Source organism: Narcine bancroftii, chromosome 13 (genome assembly GCF_036971445.1).
Source record: "Narcine bancroftii isolate sNarBan1 chromosome 13, sNarBan1.hap1, whole genome shotgun sequence".
Classification (NCBI taxonomy): Eukaryota; Metazoa; Chordata; class Chondrichthyes; order Torpediniformes; family Narcinidae; genus Narcine; species Narcine bancroftii.
This window is the reverse complement of record NC_091481.1, coordinates 32,283,844-32,302,552: the sequence shown is the minus strand read 5'-3', so window position 1 is coordinate 32,302,552 and position 18,709 is coordinate 32,283,844. Positions and strand designations below refer to the sequence as shown.

Below are 18,709 nucleotides of genomic sequence, written 5' to 3'. Positions count from 1 at the left end.
AACAGTGAGGGCAAGGGATTGCTGTGGAAGCTGCTCAGATAAAATGGCCTCTTTCTAAATCATACAGACACAGAATCCGACAATCAAATAGACAATTTTTTGTTAAGCGACTAATTGTATTATCTTAATAATGAGATATAAACAAATATAAATATATTTTAACTTCTATTCCACAGCTTATTGAGAGACCAAAAAGTCCAATTAAACAGCAATCCCTCAGAAATTGAAATCCCACTTCATGATCCAACTTTCAAGTGTTGCTATCAGTTTTGTTTCAATTCATGGTTGACTTATAGTCATTAACCACAAAACAGGTCCTTCATCCTGGCTTATGCATGCCGACCAAGTTGGCATCCTGGGCTTGTCCCATTTAGTCCATGTCTAAGCCCTTCCTATCCTAATGCCTTTTCAAAGTTATAACCGTATCAGCTTTTATAACTTCCTCTGACAGCTTGCTTCAGATACAGTCCGCCCTGTGAGTGGAAAAAGCTGACCCTCTGGTCCCTCTAAAATCTCTCCCCTTAAATCCATTTTTTGTATCGAGTACCCTGGGGGAAAGTCTGTGAGCGTTCACTTCCTCCATTCACCACATGATTTTATAAACTATAGGTCACCTCTGTGGACCAAGGACCCGCCTCTCCAAACTCTTCCTCTCACTCAAGCCTCCAGTCCCGGCAACATCCTGTGCACGCCTTCCAACTTATTGTTATTACCACCTTTCTCACGTTGAGATCAGAGTGGAGCAAGGAATAAGCGGTCTTTGTTCAGGGCCTGTTACTTCACTAGCCCTTTTCACAAAGGCTCATCTGTAAATTGGCCCTCAATGAGCTGGTTAAAGTAGTCATTTTTGCCATTCCCAGTGGGCTACTATTAACTAGTTCTCTGCATCCTTTCACCCTCACCACCAGGCATCCAGAGGGAGAGGGGCGCCTATCCTCCACTGAGTGATGCATCGAGCAATGGCAGCCCTGCCCTCCTAGAATTCCATGATGCAGAGAAAACTGATGTCCCAGGAATTGGTAAAATAAGACCAAAGATTTTCAGTGTTCCAGCTACAAGGTGGTGTTGCCTCAAGGTAGAATGCATGAAGGAATCATGATACCTAGGAATAATTAGCAACATGGTCACCAAATTTGGCCAAGCCAAGATTAGTCTTTGCTGGGGCACTGAGTTCAGTGCATTTCTATGCTTAAAATTTCTGCTTCATCCTTGAAGAAGGGCTCTGGCCCAAAATGTCGGCAATATATCTTTGTCTCCTATGAACACTGAAAAGACCAGCTGAGCATTTCGGTGTGTTTTTATTAAAATCCTCAATCTGGTAAACATTTCAGCATTAATTTCTGGAACCACGTTAACTAAAGGCCCGATGAATCTGGCCTGAGAGGTAACATCTGAACTCTGTTGTCTTGACCAATGTGGTTCAAGCATTGAAAAAAACAGGCCTCATAGATAAAAGAGTGAAATGGAGTCAATCTACATGAAGACTCCCTGAACACTATGGAAGAACTTCAGGGCTAGTGTGAAAGTGGTGTTGCAGGAATTGGAGAAAAATCTGCAATTGCTGCAAATCTTAAATTAAAAAAACAAACAAACAGTTAGTGCTGCCAGATGATATCCTGTCCATTGGAATAACGGTTATTGGCCTGAAACATTAATTGCTTTCTTCTCCACAGACGCTGTCTGACCTGTTGAGCCTCTCCAGAATTTTAAAGTATTTTTTATTTTGTCACAGGAATAAAGGCCGAGAGAGAGAGACAGACAGACAGACAGACAGACAGACAGACAGACAGACAGACATCAATTGTACAGTTCAGCAGCAGTAGCTGGAACAGGACAAGCTGGCAAGAAGCCCCAGTTTGGAAGATGGCCTGGTCAAAGCCCTTGTGGTCCATGCAAGAAGAGAGGACTGGCTGTCTAATGTTTCACTTGGAATAAGTGAAACAAGAAGGAACTCTGTGGTGACCTGAAAGAACGAGGTTATCATCTGGAAAACCCTGATTGGGCAAGTGTCTTCAGCAAGACACTATATGACTGATGGAAGCACATCTCTCTCTGAAAACCAACAAGAACCTTCCTGAGTGGAAAACATTTACCTTTCGAGCACCAAAGCCTGGTGAACTTCATACATGTTAAATTCCGTGCACAGTCTAAGAATTGCCTGCAACCAGTGAACTTCGAGGAATGAGAAGTAACCATTTGTCTTAGTGAATATCTATTGCTGCTGGGTTTTGGGGTCCTCTGGGCTCGTAACAATATGTGTAGCATGTTTCTGTATTATAACAGAGCAGAAACAGGCCATGTCAGCCTTTCGAGTCTCCACCGGTTCACTAGAACAACTCCACTAGCTCAAACTTCATGCTCACAGGCAATATCCCTCCATATTGGGGAGATTAATGAAAAACCCTTGCTTTTACAAAACTAACAGCTGAGCGAGACAACAGGTCCTTTTAAACTGCCCTCAAAAGATACTAATTAACTGCCTTTTAACCGCTTCACCTACTTGCTTGAATGCGACAAAACCAGGATTTGGGGGGGTGGGGGGTCATTTTCATCCCAGTACTTACTCTCCCTGGGATGTCAACGCTATAATGCTGCAGGTCCCACCACCTTTTGCACCACGATGCTGGGCCCCTATATAAAATGTCACACTGAACTGGCTTGTCTTCGTTCAGTGCGAACACTGATCTGACCTGGCTTTAAACGTGGGTTGTTGACACTGCCATTGAACGTGGGTTGAACCTGGCAGTTTACTGGGCATTTAGCAGGTCACATGCCAGTGTGAACACTCTCCAGTGGGCATCAGAGCTGAGTCGAGTTGACTCAGCTCCAATGTGAACGGGTCATCTGCTTTACTGGGTAGCATTGGTGACATCAGTGCCTGCATGCATGCGTCAGTCTGGTAGTTTTAATATCAGTGCAGTTATATTTCAGAGGTTTTTAGTGTAGTTGTTAGTGTAGTATTGACATGGCACATGTAGTTTTAGTATTAGTGTTGAGATAATGGTAGACAACTGGGAGGAGCTCCTCTTGATAAGGGCCAAGGAGGAAATCTCCAAACATATAACAGGGCACCGTGAAGGACTGCCTGTTCTATGAGAGTGTCGCTTGAAGGCTCAGGGACCTAGATTTGACACTAGGTCTGCCGGATTGTGAGGGAGCTGGTCTGTGGGTCTGTCGTCAGTTTGAACAGCCTGACGCCCACTGCAGTAGATTTTCCCATGATCTTATTAAATTGTGCACTTTTTTTCCCCCCACACTCCTCCATAAATTATTTCACTGCCCTGTGTGCACGTAACACGCCACTCGGGATGTCTCCACCAAAGTTTAGGCTCCCCCTTAGATCCAAGATAGTGGGTAACGGGCTCACGAACTTGAGATTTCATGGTCCAGCACCGACAGCTCAGCTGGAATTACAACTCAGGTCATTTACTTGCCTATTTAGTGGGTTGGCAGGGTGATAGGGGCTTCAGAAGATTGTGTAAAAGGGGCTTAAAATTTAAAAAAATTTGTGATAGTTCCCAAACCACAGGGGTCACTGCTTCCTTGCCACAAATTACTGGGCTATTTATGCATTAGTAATTGTTTGACCATAGAACTCCATTATTTTCATGCATATCCTGAGCCAATGCAGGGTAATAAGCTGGGGAATTGTAAATTATTTGCCAAAATACTTATTAGAATGATCCCCAAACCTCTTAAGGGAATGTGCCCCATCAATAAAAGTTACAGCCTGCAGAATCAAATGTCTGATCACAAAATATGACTCTAGCTTTTCAAATGCAATCCCAACTAATCCAGTACAAAAAAAAACCAAAATCAACAATTTTGTTTCCACAAAATTATATGGAGCACAGAATTTTAATTCTGCTTCAAAATAAAAGATGAATTTTATTATTAAATTTCAATATCTGCAGTCCCTCTTTCCCCAAACCAGCCCATTTAAATCGCTTTGGTTCCCCAAGCATTTATCAGCTACCTGATTAGAATTTGTTTCCACACAAACCATTGATCATCAGCCCTATTACTAGGCAAATGACAGTTAATTACCCACTACATTAACCACTGGGACCCGAGACCTGCTCCTCTTGCCATCAGTCAACATGATAAATGTGGCAAGTTCAGTAATGCATGGCCAGCCCTGAGCTGCCTGCTATAGTGTGAACAACCCTCAATCTAACTTCCAGGCAGAGGAAAATCTATGGCAATCTGCATAATTACAAGCTCTGGGTTAATAACAGACAAATGATTTGTTGCATCTAAACAAAGTCCTTGGAATAAGCCCTGGTCTCTTGTGACGGTTGAACCGGCAGCGTGATTTTCACCACACTTGCACAGAGCTCAACTCTGCCAGGTTATTTTATCAAACTCCTTCCTTCCAATTTGTTGCCCTCCAATTTATGGATTCTGCATATGTGATTTTTAATCATTAAAGAACTCTTGAAGCAATATTATCTTAATTATACATTTTGCTGCAGCCAGGGATTGGTATTTCAGATAAAATTTTCTTCCTTCTTGCACCTTCCAGGTCTCACTGGAGGCGCCTTCAGTTTTCATCTACACCTGGACTCTGATATCCTAATGATGAATTATTGCCCCTTTTGCCAAGAGGGCAAACCTTACAAGGATACATTTTACTGAAGTGTCAGCTCTCAAACTTGGGTGCAGGGATGCAGAAACTTGATTTAATTAACTGCAAGTCAATGCTCTGGTTACAGCCACTCTTTCAATGCAGTCCAAAGAGTCCTTGTTTCTTCTCTCTCTTCCCCCCCCCCCCACCACTCATTTGCGACTGACAAACTTTCCAAGCTGCCAAAGTATAAAGGGTCTCCAGCCACCACCCCCCCCCCACACCTCCCCCCAATCTTGCACAAAGTAGAGTTGTTTCAGCATTTTATCAGACATTTTCAGAAAAGACGCAAGCAGTTCCTTTTGTTTGTGTGGCGAGGCAGTTTGATAATCACTCACCCTGCTCTATTAATGAGTCGTTCAGCAATAAATTGTACCGCAGCTCGAAAATTAGCATGCAGTAATTTCAGTCACAACATATTGTAATTACAAAATGATTTAAATAGTTCTACAATCAAAGCTTTTCAGAATGAGAACAATGCCTGCATTTAAAGATGATAGGATTTTCTAAAGGGGGGCATGACTTCAATCAAACACAGGAGTTTCTGATTTGAACTAGCAAACGATTATTTTTTTCCTTTGTAAACCAGTAGGCAGTTTTAAGAAAACATTTGATTCAATTGATTCAATTAATGAAAATTCTAAAGTGTTAAATTCCCCATTCTCCTAAAACTGCTTCATTTCAAGCTAAGCAGACGCTGTTGGAGGAGTTCAGCAGCATCAGTGGGGACAGATGAAGAGCCGCCATTTGGAGCTGGAACCCTTCGACATCGGCAATTGGGTCTCGCTTCACATTCCAGTGTCTGTGCATCTCTTTAACATTTTGCAGTTCCTATCCGCATCTCAAACACTGCAATAATTTGAATCCAAAAAGCCTAGAGGTGATTTTTTTTAAAAAAAAGAATAATTTGGAAGCATTTTGTGAGGTTTATGGCTATATAGGATCTTGCACAATTTTGTCAAAACAAATGTGGTTTCCTCCCACATCCCCAGAACGTGCAGTCTATAAATTGGCCCCAGTGTATAGGCGAGTGGTAGAATTTAGGAGGATTCGATGGGAATGCTGGGAGATAAAATGGATTAGGGTAGTGCTAGTGTTAAAATGGGTGGTCAGTCTTGACTTGGTGGGCCAAATGGCTTCCCACCCCGGTGCTTTTGGGCTTTTTTTAAAAAAAAAGCATAGTAGTTAGTGCAATGCTATTACACCGTCAGCGACTTGGGTTCGATCGAGCGCTATCTGTAAGGAGTGCATACGTTCTCCCCGTGTCCATATACGTTTCCACCCATGTTCCACAGAGGTATGGGGTTAATAGATCACATGGGGGCATGTGGGCCAGTGGACTGGTAGGGCTTGTTACTGTTCTATATCTCTAAATTAAAATATGTCTATGACTTCATTGCAATGGTTTGACATAAAACCTTGTACCCTTTGGAAAATCCCTCTCATGGAGCTTTGTGTATCTTCAAAATTATGTTAAATGTTTTTCATTTTTATTCCCATTTTTTCTTGCTATTTGACTGCAAATTTCAGGCTTCATCTACAATGGTCAATTTCCTGTTTCGGTAACTCCTTTTCCACTGGTACACTGTCCCAGGAATCAACTGGGAATTTACTGGGACAGGGTCCAGTGGAAAAGGAAATGTCAGCGTTGAATGATATTATTTCACACTGGGGATTAACCTCCCCAGCGAAAGGGACAGCAGAAAGTTACCCGCTTCCAGATGAAGGTAGAACGCTCCGATCCCCGGGGACAAATTGTGTTCAGTGGAAAAGCAATTAGTGTCCCAGTTAAGGGTGGCCCAGTGGAAACAGCACAAAGGGCTTCCCATCCCGGGACACCGCACGGCCAATTAACGGGGACGCCAGTGGAAAAGGGGCTTCCATTACTTCTACTAAATTGCAGATGTTAAGCATTAATGTTCAAGAATCATGAGAAATTTCATCTTCAACTGCACTTAGTGCTTACATTTATCACGTCTTGCTTGATTATAAACAGTTTAAATTTGTTATTTTCCCCTTAAAAAGAGGAAATTGATTATTTTCTTAAATAGTATCATTTTTTTAAATTGAATGAAAAAAAAAATCGACAAATCCCATGACCTGGAAATGCACTTTCATACCTCCAGGAATAAGATTAAAAACACACACACATCACAGGAGAATGAATATTAAGAGTTGGCAGATTGGGGATTTGTCATGGGAAATCACTTTGAAAATTCACACTCTTGGGGAATTGTGAAGTTAGAAATGTTTGTTTAGAGCACGTTGGAGATAAGAACTTCACTGTCCTGACTGTGAAGAATAACCAACATGAGTAGTCCCCAGCCAAATCAAAGATATTTAAATTGTTAGGCATTTGGATAAGTCGGAGGAGACCCTGCTTTAAAACATTAGCTTCCCGCAAGCAAACACTTTTCAGAAATTTTAAGAAAAAAATTGTATTTTTCCCCCCTGGAGAGAATATCAAGTGTTAAACAGTTTTATACACCAGTTTTCCTCAAGACGCTGCATCTCCTTCTCATTTATCTACGTAGTTTTAATTTAAAATGTGGAACAACTTATTGTCCTGAAGTCATGCCTCCTTAGACAAGTTATGTGGTGGTTCACTGGTACTTTCAAATCATCCCGATAGAACTAATTTGATGGTACACTGCAATTGTTAGAGCATTAGATCCACTAACTCACAATCAGCAGTATTCTTGGATAAATAGAAGGCAAACGAGACCGCAGATGATTTCAATCTCAAACAAAAAAAAAATCTCAGCACTGGAAGAATTCATCAGGTCAAAAAGCATCTGTGCAGGAAAATTTGCAACGCTTTAGGCCCTGATATAGAATCTTAAACCAAAACATTTAACAATACCTTAGATGCTGATTGGCTCAACTGCAGAGTTCTGCCAATATCGGCCCATACTTGCAAGATAAAATGTACATCAGAAATCCTTGCAGGGCGAGGAGTCATGTGATGGAGTAGTGGCCGGTAGGAGAATACCAGCCCTCTCCAGAAAAGAAGAAATAAAGTGAAGAAAACGCAAAGCTCAAGAAACACAAAACACAACAAATAAAAACCAAAAACAACAGGAAAAAAAAGGAAAGACGCCGGAAGAGAAAGGAGAAGGTCTTACCCGCATGAAGAGGCAGGGACCCACCATGGACAGAGGAGCCCGCTCCCTGAGGTTAGTGGAGACCCTGCAGGGTCGCGACCTCCCGAACGCGGGACTGCAAAAATGGCTCTTTGAGTCAAACAGAAGTGCGCAATGCGCACTCCAAGGAAAAGGAAAACACCGACGGGAGGGGGGCCCAGCTGTGGAGTGAACTTACACAGTGCGACCAGCTGAGAGATGCCCGACAGCAGGGCTCTCAGTTGGAAGAGGAAAGCAACGGGAAAGGGAGTGATAAGAAAGAAAAAACAGCAACAGGAAGCCCAACAGATAACTCGCCCAGAAGAAGAGGACCAACAACAGGAAGCTATGCAAAAAAAAAACACCCAACGAAATGAAGCAAGCAGCTCAACAAGAAAGTCAGAAGAGACACAGATACAAGGAAGAGAAATAGAAGACACAAACTGAAGAGCAGATACAGAAGAAAAAGAAGAAGCCAAGCTCTGCACAGAGGAATAGAAGGTAAAATAGATGGACAGTATATAGATAAAAATTATTTTCAAGAACAAATGAAAGCATTAAAAGAATGGTTGACATTAGAATTTAGTGAAATGAAAAGAAAAATGTAAAGTACAGAAGAGGCCTGTTTCTGTGCTGTAAACGGTTATATGGTTATATGGTTAAAAAGTGAGTAGAATAGAGCTGGTCATGACAGAAATAGGGAAAAGATTAGAAAATGTGGAAGAATGAGAAATGGCTGGAGAAATGGAAGTGAACGACTTAAGAAGAAAATTGGAAGAGAGTGATAAAAAAGTTAAAGGAACACAGTTGTTAGCTCAGAAGATGGATATAATGGAAAACTATAGTAGGTGAAACAATATAAAGATAGTGGGCCTAAAGGAAGATGAAGAAGGCAAAAATATGAAAGAATTTATAAAAGAATGGATCCCAAAAGTCCTGGGAATGCCAAAAATACAGGAAGGAATGGAAATAGAAATCCTCGCAGGGCCATAAGTGGGGCAGAGAGGATCACTCGGGTTTCCCTCCCCCAGTCGATGGGATTTACTGGGATGGTCGTCTAAAGAGGGCTCGCAAAAATTAGTGAGAACCCCCACCACCCGGATACAGCACACTCCAGCTACTTCCATTAGGAAAGAGATACAGGGGTATCAGAACCAGAACCACCAGGCCAAGAAACAGCTTCTTCCCACTGCCAGTGAGACTGTTGAATGACTTATCTGAACCCTCCTTGATTCAACTATTTAATAACAGCATTTATTTATTTAAAAATTTATATGCATGCATTATGCATATCCATCATTTGTTTGTTTGTGCGTTATCTCTGTCTGTGTGCTTGCAGTGGTCCACCACTGGCCTACTTCAGGGGGAAACCTCTGTACCTGCAGAAGAGCATGGGGACAAGACAACACCTGGCTGGCTGTCAATCAGCTGACCTGAGTGGACTAAGTCCCACTCGGTCGGGTGTCAATCACCCTCCAGGATAATATAAGCCTGAACCGGCCCTTCAAAGTAATTCTCAGAGCTTACAGCAGCTCTCCTCACAGCCGGCTCTGTGGAAGTTTACGTCGAATAAAGCCTGTTGTACAGTCTTTTGGTTTTGTGTGCTTGCTTCTGACCGACAGCGCACCACAGCACCGAGGATTGGAAAATGCTGTTTCATTGGGTTGTATAATCAGATGACAAACTTGAATTTCATGGATAAATTATCCTTCATGAATATCAATATTGTTATATGTGCATTTTGGTACCAAAGATCACACGCAGATAAATAACTTGTAAAATGGCTCCACAGGTCATTTGTGATCACCAAAATTCATGAATATAACCCAGGTGCAAATACAAATTAAAAAGAAAATCACATTTAAAACTGAATCAGGGTGAGTGAGCAGTGACAAGCTGGAGGCACTCAGTGTGTCATTGGAGAGAAATGGTCAGTCAACATTTTGGGGCGTCACCCTTTAATCAACACTCATTTCTCTGCATCAGAACTGAAATCATGGAAAATGTATTTGTTCAATTTTAACTACAGGCTCTACCATTAATTCTTCAATCTACATGCTCCAAGGATTGTATCAGGTTTAAATGCAGAGACCGCAGATTTCCAGATTAAACTTGAAGCAACCAGAATCCAAGCAGTGCAAGATCATTCAAGGGGTCTCGGAGGGTTGCAAAAGATTTCATGCCACAATTTGAACAGGAGAAATGCAAGGGAATTCTCCACAGAAACAGCTATTATCAACACTTTAATGCAATGACTGGATATTTATATTTCTGCTGATTGTAAGAGGCTGCTGTGTCACCATCAGCACTGCATCCCTGATTATGACAATACTGAATGCAGATTCACTCAGGGTGTGGGGAGACGGATGCAAGGGTCCTTGTCATGGGTTCATTCCCAGCAGCAGGCTGTCAAAGTATACTCTGATTTACAGGCTGTTCTTGGAGATGCTCATCGACTGACTCGGTGAGAGACACCCTTTGGCCTAAACTTCTGCACATGGAGGAATGCTGCCGACTGGTACATTCCAGGGTACAGGAGGACAGACGGAGGCCTGATGCAGCCAATGCAAGGGCGCTGTGGAGAAGGACCACAGTTTAAAGTTCTTCCATCACCAGACATTGAGGAGCTGAAATGGAGGAAAAACACTTCAAACAACAGTGAGTAATGACCAGGTGCCACAGTGGGGGTAATGGTGTAAATAGAGAGCAAATGCAATGATGTACAATTATGAAAATGTATAGACATGACATGAAGGGCACAAAGACGTGGAATAGATTTTGTACATAATTTATTGTGAATAAAGCCTATTTTTGGAAAAATAATGCTTTGGCTGTAAAGCAAATCAAGATATATTGAGACTGTGAAAGATTATGGTCGAGAGCCCTTTCTTTGAATATTAAAAATGATCAAAGCAGGATTTTGATTGAGCAAGTAAAAATCATCTATAGAATGGCAAGGTCATTTCATACTCCTTCCTAATCACCCCACTTTTCAAGGGAAGGCAAGCACCATTAAGGTGGACCTGCAGCCTAACCGGACCAGAATACCACTGCCACAAACCTGTCGGGGATGCTCAATCTGGCAAGCAGTGGTTTTCTGGGACATGATGACTGTGAACTCAAGTTAATGGGAACTCATAAATGACCCCATGCAGGAGGGTGTTTGGAGAATTGGGGTAGTTGATGAATATGCCATAGAAATAATGTTGCAGGAAAGGGATTATTTTTTTTTTTAAAGAGCCAGTTGGCCAAATGGTCAATTTTTGCAAGAAAATATGAATGTTATGAAATTACTGACACTGCCTTTAAAGGCATCAGAACATATTTAATTAATTGAATTTGGATTGCCCAGCTGCAGTCATGGGATTTGAATGCATCTATCGATCAATTCGTACCTCCAGATAACTAATCTAGCAATTTAATCACATTGCTACCCTGTCTCTAAACTAAATGGTTTACATTCATTTCATCATGTGGCTTTTTTTGCTAGACTATCAGGATAAATCTCCATCGTCCCTATGCACAGAAGAAAGCAGAACCACAGCATAACCTGTTCATAACCTCATTTGATGAGATAGCTTCTGAAAACATCACATCCATGAAAATCTCTTGCCCCACTTTTGGTGTTGGGGTCACCTTTTTAAAAAAAGGATAAAGCAAGAAGAACATCGAAGAGTATACCGCAAGAACAGCCCTCCACCTCACAATATCTGTGCCAAACGATGCCAAATTAAACTAAACCGCTTCTACATGCACATCATCCATATTCCTCCATTCCCTTCATGTTCAATGCATCTGCATAGAAGCCTCAATGCTACAATTGTGTTTACTTTCACCTCCTCCGCTTCCAGGACAAGGTCTTCCAGGCCAGATCAGAATTGTCCTCCTCCTTCAAACAGCGTGACTTTCTACCACCATCAACTTCCCCCTCACCTGTATATCCTCCATTATTCACACAACTGTCATGGGCCCCTCTACCCCCTAGAAAAACCAGGATTCCACTTGTCCTCACCTACCACCCCACCAGCCTCTGTGTCCAACACAACCTCCTCTGCTATTTCGCCACCTATTACGTGATCCCACCATTAGACACATATTCCTCTCCCCACCTTCTCCCTTGTCCACTCCTCCCTCCTCACCAATTGTCCCCTTGGCACCTAGCCCTATGACCACAGGAGATGCTCCACTTGCACCCAGACCTCCTCCTTACCCACCATTTGGGACCCCAAAGAGTCCTTCCAGGGGTCATTTACTATATCCAGTGTTCTCCTCTACGTCAGAAAAACTGGGAGATCACTTTGTTGAGCACCTCAGCTCTGTCCACCACAATAGCATGGATCTCCCAGTGGCTACCCATTTCAATTCCCCTTGCTGACATGCCCGTCCACGGTCTCATGCACTGCCAGACTGAGACCAGCCGCAAATTGGAGGAACAACACCTCAACTTGTGACTGGGCACCTTCCAACCAGATGGCATTAATATCGACTTGCCCTGTTTTCTTTTCAATCTTTTTATTAAGTTTCAGATTAATAAACATAATATGCCTGAAGAGGGCGCAACATGGCCTCTTTCCGCTCCGTAAATGGTTATGTGGTTATATGGTTAATAATACTAAGAGATCAGGATTGCATTAACAACTGTTAACGTGTACAAACACAGACACTGAGTAACATATGTAAACTGAACATCCCAACCTCTTAAAAGCCAAACATGAAAAGAATCAAATTTAATTACAAAAATATCCCCCTAACTAAAATAACAAACAAAAATGAAAACAAAAGTTGGGCTACCATATATCACCGTTTAAACAATTATTTTGCCGTTAACTCCACTCCTCTACACTCAAATAAAAGTTAAGAGGATTTGGAAAGGATCGACATATGAAAATGTTGAATAAATGGTCTCCATGTTTCTTCAAATTTAATTAAAGGGTCAATAGTACCAATTCTGATTTTTTTTCTAAGTTTAAACATGCTATGGTTTGGAAAAGTGGGAGGTGGTTTGGAATCTTCCCATTTATATAGATCTTGTCCGGTCTTCATGATCCCCTCTGCTCTTTTTCTTCACCCGTCACTTCCCCCCCCCCCCCACCTCGTAGCTCTGTCTCCCATCCCTCTTCCCTACTGTCTCCTTTCAGAAAATCAATTCTCACCTCTTATCATAGCCAATTAGCACCTTTTGTTGGTCTGGACTCCTCCCCTGGCCAGTCTTCATTCTTATGCTTTCCTGCTCTTTGCTTATTCCTTGAAAAAGGACTCAGGCCCAAAACATTGGCAAGATATCTTTACCTCTATAGACACCGCGAGACCAGTCAGGTTCCCCTAGCGTTCCTGTGTGCTTTTTACTACAATCATGGCATCTGCAGATTTTCGTGTTTTACCCCATTTCCCATTTCTCCTGGCAGCAACGTCCAGATATCTTTTAATCTAAGAGTAAAAAAAATTGCCTTGCACACCTCCCTCAAAAAACTTTTCCCCTCTCATCTTAAATGCATGCCCTCTTAGATCCGACACTTTTAACCTGGGCAAAAACCCCTTAGCCACCACAGCTCCAGAGAAAACAACATAAATTTGTTAGCCTCTGCTAAACCAGGCAGCATTCTGGTCAATCTCTTCTGAACCCCTTTTGAAAACCTCCCTATAATAGTGACCAGATCCGCCCATAATTCTCCAAGTGCAACCTAACCAAAGTTTTAGACAGTTCAAACACTACTTCCTTTCTCTTATACTCAATACCCCACCCAGCGAAGGGAACCACATCACACACCCTTACTCATGCTGTGGACTCCAAGATCCTTCTGTACGTCATTCCAGTCAAGGGTCCTGCCATTACCTGTGCAATTTCCCATTGTATTTTGTGATGCGCTGTTTGCCAGAATCAGTCACACACAAGGTCAGACTGTACAACAAGCTTTAATCCACAAAGACTTCCACAGAGCCAGGCTGGCTGTGGCTGCAGCAACTCTGAGTGAGGCCTCAGGAGGTCGGCGCAGGCTTATATCCCGAAGGGGGTGATTGACACCTGACCAGGTGGGGCTTGATCCATTCAGGCTGACTGACAGCTGGCCAGGTGTTGCCCTGTCCCCTTACACTCCTGCAGGTACAGAGGTTGCCCCCTGCAGAAGGCCAGTGGTGTACCACCACATATTTGATCTCACAAATGTAATACCTCAGATTGAACTCCGTCTGCCTTTTACCCCTACAAATGTTTTACAATGAATACTTGGTGATTTTGCTGTTGGGGAAAAAGCAGTACAAAGGCAAATGGAAAACCATAGACCCAGGGTGGGTCATGGTATGTGTGCAAAATACTTCTAAATGTTAAAAAAAAAACATTGCTAGTTATGCCACAGTAATATGGGAAGACATTAACTGTGCCCAGAATTTAACCCCTGCGTACATTACTGCCAAATAAGCGGACCAAATAGTAGATAAATCTCAATTTGTCTTATCCTAGAAGTATGCAAAAAGAAGAATAACCAAACAACTACAATTTCTATGTCTGAACAACATGAATTAACATTCAGGTCTGTAAAAACTACGAGTTGGGAAAACACAACTTTTCTACAAACTCTAACATCTTTGCACCAAAAATCTATCCAGTTTCTGCCAGTAGATTTCATCACATGGCCCATCCTTAGTAGGGTAAATATACAGAAGACAGCTGGCATGGATGGCATACCTGGTTGTGTGCTTCAAGCCTGCGCAGATCAGTGGGCTGGTCCACATTTTTAATCTGCCACTGGCCAAGGCTGATCTTCCAATGAGCTTAAAAACTTCTACAATCGCATCTGTTCCGAAGCGCTCCACTGTCATGAGTCTAAACGACGACCATCCAGTTGTACTTACTCCCATCATGTTGAAGAGTTTTGAGAGGTTGTTTCTATCTCACTTGAAATCTTGTTTGCCTGCCACTATGGATTAACATCAATTCGCCTTTTGTACTAACAGGTTGACAGAGGATGCCATTTGAACCGTGCTACACTCTACCTTGACTCATCTTGATAGCCCTAACTCTTTGGTTAGAATGCTATTCATTGATTAAGTTCAATATCCAACACTGTTGTACCATCAAAGCTGATAACCAAACTTCGTCTTTAAGGTATCAATCTATCCCTTTGTAAGTGGATTCTGGATTTCCTTACTAACAGACCTCATTCTGTTAGGCAGGGCAATATTTTTTCCTCCATTCTCACCTTGAATACCAGAATGGCCCAGGATTGCGTGGTTGTGGTGGCCACCACTGGCCTACTGCAGGGGGCAACCTCTGTACCTGCAGGAGTATAAGGGAACAGAACAACACCTGGCCAGCTGTCAATCAGTCGGCCTGAATGGAACAAGCCCCACCTGGTTGGGTGTCAATCACCCCCTTCGGGATATAAGCCTGCGCTGGCCTCCTGAAGCTCACTCGGAATTACTGCAGCCAGAGCCAGCCTGGCTCTGAGGAAGTCTTTGTGGATTAAAGCCTATTGTACAGTCTTTACCTTGAATGTGCCTGATTCTGGCCAACAGCGCACCACAATGGTGAGCACCCTTTTGTATTCCATCTTTACCTCTGACTGCATACCTATGTAAAGTACAAACCTAATTAAGTTCACAGATGACACCACGGAGGTAGGCCTGATTACAGGCGATGATGAAACAGTCTATTGGGATGGGGGGTGGGGAGGGGGAATGTTCAGCACTTAGCCTTGTGGTATGCCGAGAACAATCTGTTACTTAATACCCAGAAGACCAAGGAGATCATTGCGGATTTTAGATGGGGAGAAAACCACACTCTTGTCCTGATTTGCATCAGTGGAGTGGTGGCGAAGCATTGACAGACCTTTAAATTCTTAGGGGTTCGTATCTCTGCTGATCTCACTTGGTACTTGAATTCATTAATTGTGATCCAAAAGGAACAATAACATCTGTTTTTTGAGATGCTCGAGGAAGATCCACCTCTGCCCAAGAATACTTTTGGATTTCTATAGATGCACAATTGAGAGCGTGTTCGACTGTACAAAATCGTAAGGCACCCCAGCTGGTAGTGAAAACTGCCAGACGAATTGTTGGAATGCAATTGCCTACCATTGAATCTATGGGGGACAATTTTTGGGCAGGGCAAGAAACATTATCAAAGACGCAACACACCCTGATCATGACCTTTTTCTTTGGCTTGGCTTCGTGGACAAAGATTTATGGAGGGGTAATGTCCACGTCAGCTGCAGGCTCGTTTGTGGCTGACAAGTCCGATGCGGGACAGGCAGACACGGTTGCAGCGGTTGCAGGGGAAAATTGGTTGGTTGGGGTTGGGTGTTGGGTTTTTCCTCTTTTGTCTTTTGTCAGTGAGGTGGACTCTGCGGTCTTCTTCAAAGGAGGTTGCTGCCCGCCAAACTGTGAGGCGCCAAGATGCACGGTTTGAGGCAACCTATTTACTCTCCTACCATCGTGCACCACTAAACTTAAAAATAGCTTTTTTCCCCAAATGAAGCAGTGTCAAAGTTAAACATCAATTCACGGTACTGAGTGGTGCTATACTTATATTTTATAATCAATAATTTTAAAAAATTCATTTTAGATTAATAAGATTTTAATTGCATATGGTTTATTGCAGTGGTTCTCAACCTTTTTCTTTTCACTCACATCTCACTTTAAGTGATCCCTATGCCATTGGTGCTCTGTGATTAGGAAGGGATTGCTTAAGGTGATACGTGGGTGGGAAGGTTGAGAATCACTGCTCTAGACCCAATTATTACTGAAATATTTTGCTGGAGAAAAATTGTCATTGGCCCATTTCCTTTGGAGTTAGAAAACCGTGCACATAACGAGTCAATGAGGTACGATGAAAACAGGTTTTCAAACTTTTTCTTTCCACCCACCTCCCACCTTAAGCAATCCTTTACTAATCACAGAGCACCGATGGCTTAGGGAATATTTAAAAGTGGGAGGTGAGTGGAAAGAAAAAGGTTGGGAACCACTGGTTTATTGCATGTTTCTATCAATGTTGGCAGTCGAAGCTGATTGTGTTTCATTGGTTGGTCTCCCAGCTCAATGACAAAGGGCATCATCATCACATCTGTGCAATAATTTGCTGCTATTCCAGTTCTTAGTTGACACTGACTGACTCAGTGGTCAGGAATCCAAAGAGGGTCCTCCCTGTTTGAATTGAATCCCTGACCCTAACCACATCTGCAGTGGGAAATTATGTAAACGCACAAAGCTGGAGAAACTCAGCCGGTCAAGCAGCATTAAGAACACGGCGTGACTGGCTGAGTTTCTCCAGCTTTGTGTTCTGACTTCAATCATGGAGCCAGCAGATTTGCACGTTTCACTGCAGTGGGAAATTGTTCACTCAAAGAGAAAGCTACTTTCATAAGTACACTCTCAATACAAGGCATTTTGTGGGACAATTGAAAAGTAGACAGAAATCTATTGATCTCCATCTTAAAATGGTCAAAAGAGTACACATAGGAAATGGAACAAAGCACAGGTGAACTGTGATCTAACGGCAGTTCAAGAGGTTGAATGGTGAAATACACCAACATGTCTAACCAGATCATTTTCACCAGTTTCAAAATATATTCCAGCAAGAGTTCAAGGCAATCAAATCACAGGACAAATCAGTTCAGGCATCATACTCTTAAGTCTTGTGCTAGGAGGACCTGGCATCAAAATGAACGTACCAAGAATGAAATAGATACAAGTAGATTTGAAAGAACGAAATATGGTAATGAAATAGAAAGAATGAAGAAGTGTCCCCAGATTATGCTAAGTATATTCATCACTGCCTCATTGGAAGAGGTTGAAGCAAGTGGCGCGTTAATGTCTTTGCCACAATTGGCTGAAGTAGGTTCTCATGAAAAATGTGCAGGATGGAAGAGGTTATCAAATGAAATAATACATTTATGCAAGGATCTAACAGCAAACATTTGGCATTTTATACCGATGTTTCAAGCAATGATAGATTTGTATATTTTTTCCTTTAGAAAGAAAAATCTGTCACCAAGAACCATTTCTCCCCATTTTTAAAATGCATCCAAGACACCACTTCCAACATGTGTCAGACCACCCATTTCTGGGACTATTGCCTATTACTGTGCATCTTCCGTTAAGGGTACAACCATTTATTGCTTCGTTTTACTCCCCCCTCCCCCAGCAAAGACATTTCCCGAATTTTGATAACTGCACAAAGGGTTTTCAACCCACCTACTGTGCCCCACTGGAGTGTGTCACTTTGCAGGTGTGGGTGATTTTGACACTGGCAATTATAAAACGTCACAGACTACGGGATTAATGCATGAAAAGCAATTGGCAAGCTTCTAATAGCTCCTCTCAGCGAGCAACTCGACGCCAGATCGGGATAATCTACCCATAGCAGATTTAAAGACAAAACATGTACATTGAAGCTCAGAACTGACAAAGCGAGATGTTAAACAATCTGGAATACTAATTACTAGATGTACTGAAACCTGCTGTTAGGGGGAGAAAGGTGAAGAACTCCTGTTTGTATAATCATGGGAGAGCTTTATTTAAAAAAAAAGCCATCATTGATTCAGAAGGACAAAGTAACAACTCAAAAATACATTTAGAATGTGTTTTTAATTATTTGTGCAGCACATGTAATATTTTTGTCCATTATTTAACATTTGCTTTTGGAAGGAGTCAGACTATGCATTTATACATTCTCCACAGCTGTACAAAGCCACTTCATTTCCCATTAACTTGTTTCGAGGAATCTAAGTGTTAATGCCAAAGGTGGCTGAGGCAACGTGGAAAGGAATTTATAAACATCGCGCCCTTCACAGACTGAATCCGATAAAGTTTAGTTCATCGTTGTATTGGAGTAAAAATAATCCTACTTTTGTGTCCTATCCAAGCATCGTTATTAAAAAAAAGTCCCCATTCTCCAGCACCATTTTGCATTTTAAAAATTGACAGAACACTTGACAAAAGATTAATCTGGACAATGGTCAAATTG

General features: G+C 42.2%; 1 protein-coding gene and 1 long non-coding RNA gene across 4 annotated transcripts in view; one reads left to right on the top strand and one right to left on the bottom strand.

Annotated features, from left to right (window-relative positions):
- lmo3 (LIM domain only 3) overlaps positions 1-18,709 on the bottom strand; it is a 78,361-nt gene that overhangs the window by 37,534 nt on the left and 22,118 nt on the right. The gene's annotated exons all lie outside the window — the stretch shown is intronic.
- On the top strand, positions 8,088-11,558 carry LOC138747941 (uncharacterized). Its single transcript, XR_011347735.1, has 3 exons — positions 8,088-8,250; positions 10,182-10,407; positions 11,240-11,558. It is a non-coding gene; the product is annotated as an uncharacterized lncRNA (long non-coding RNA).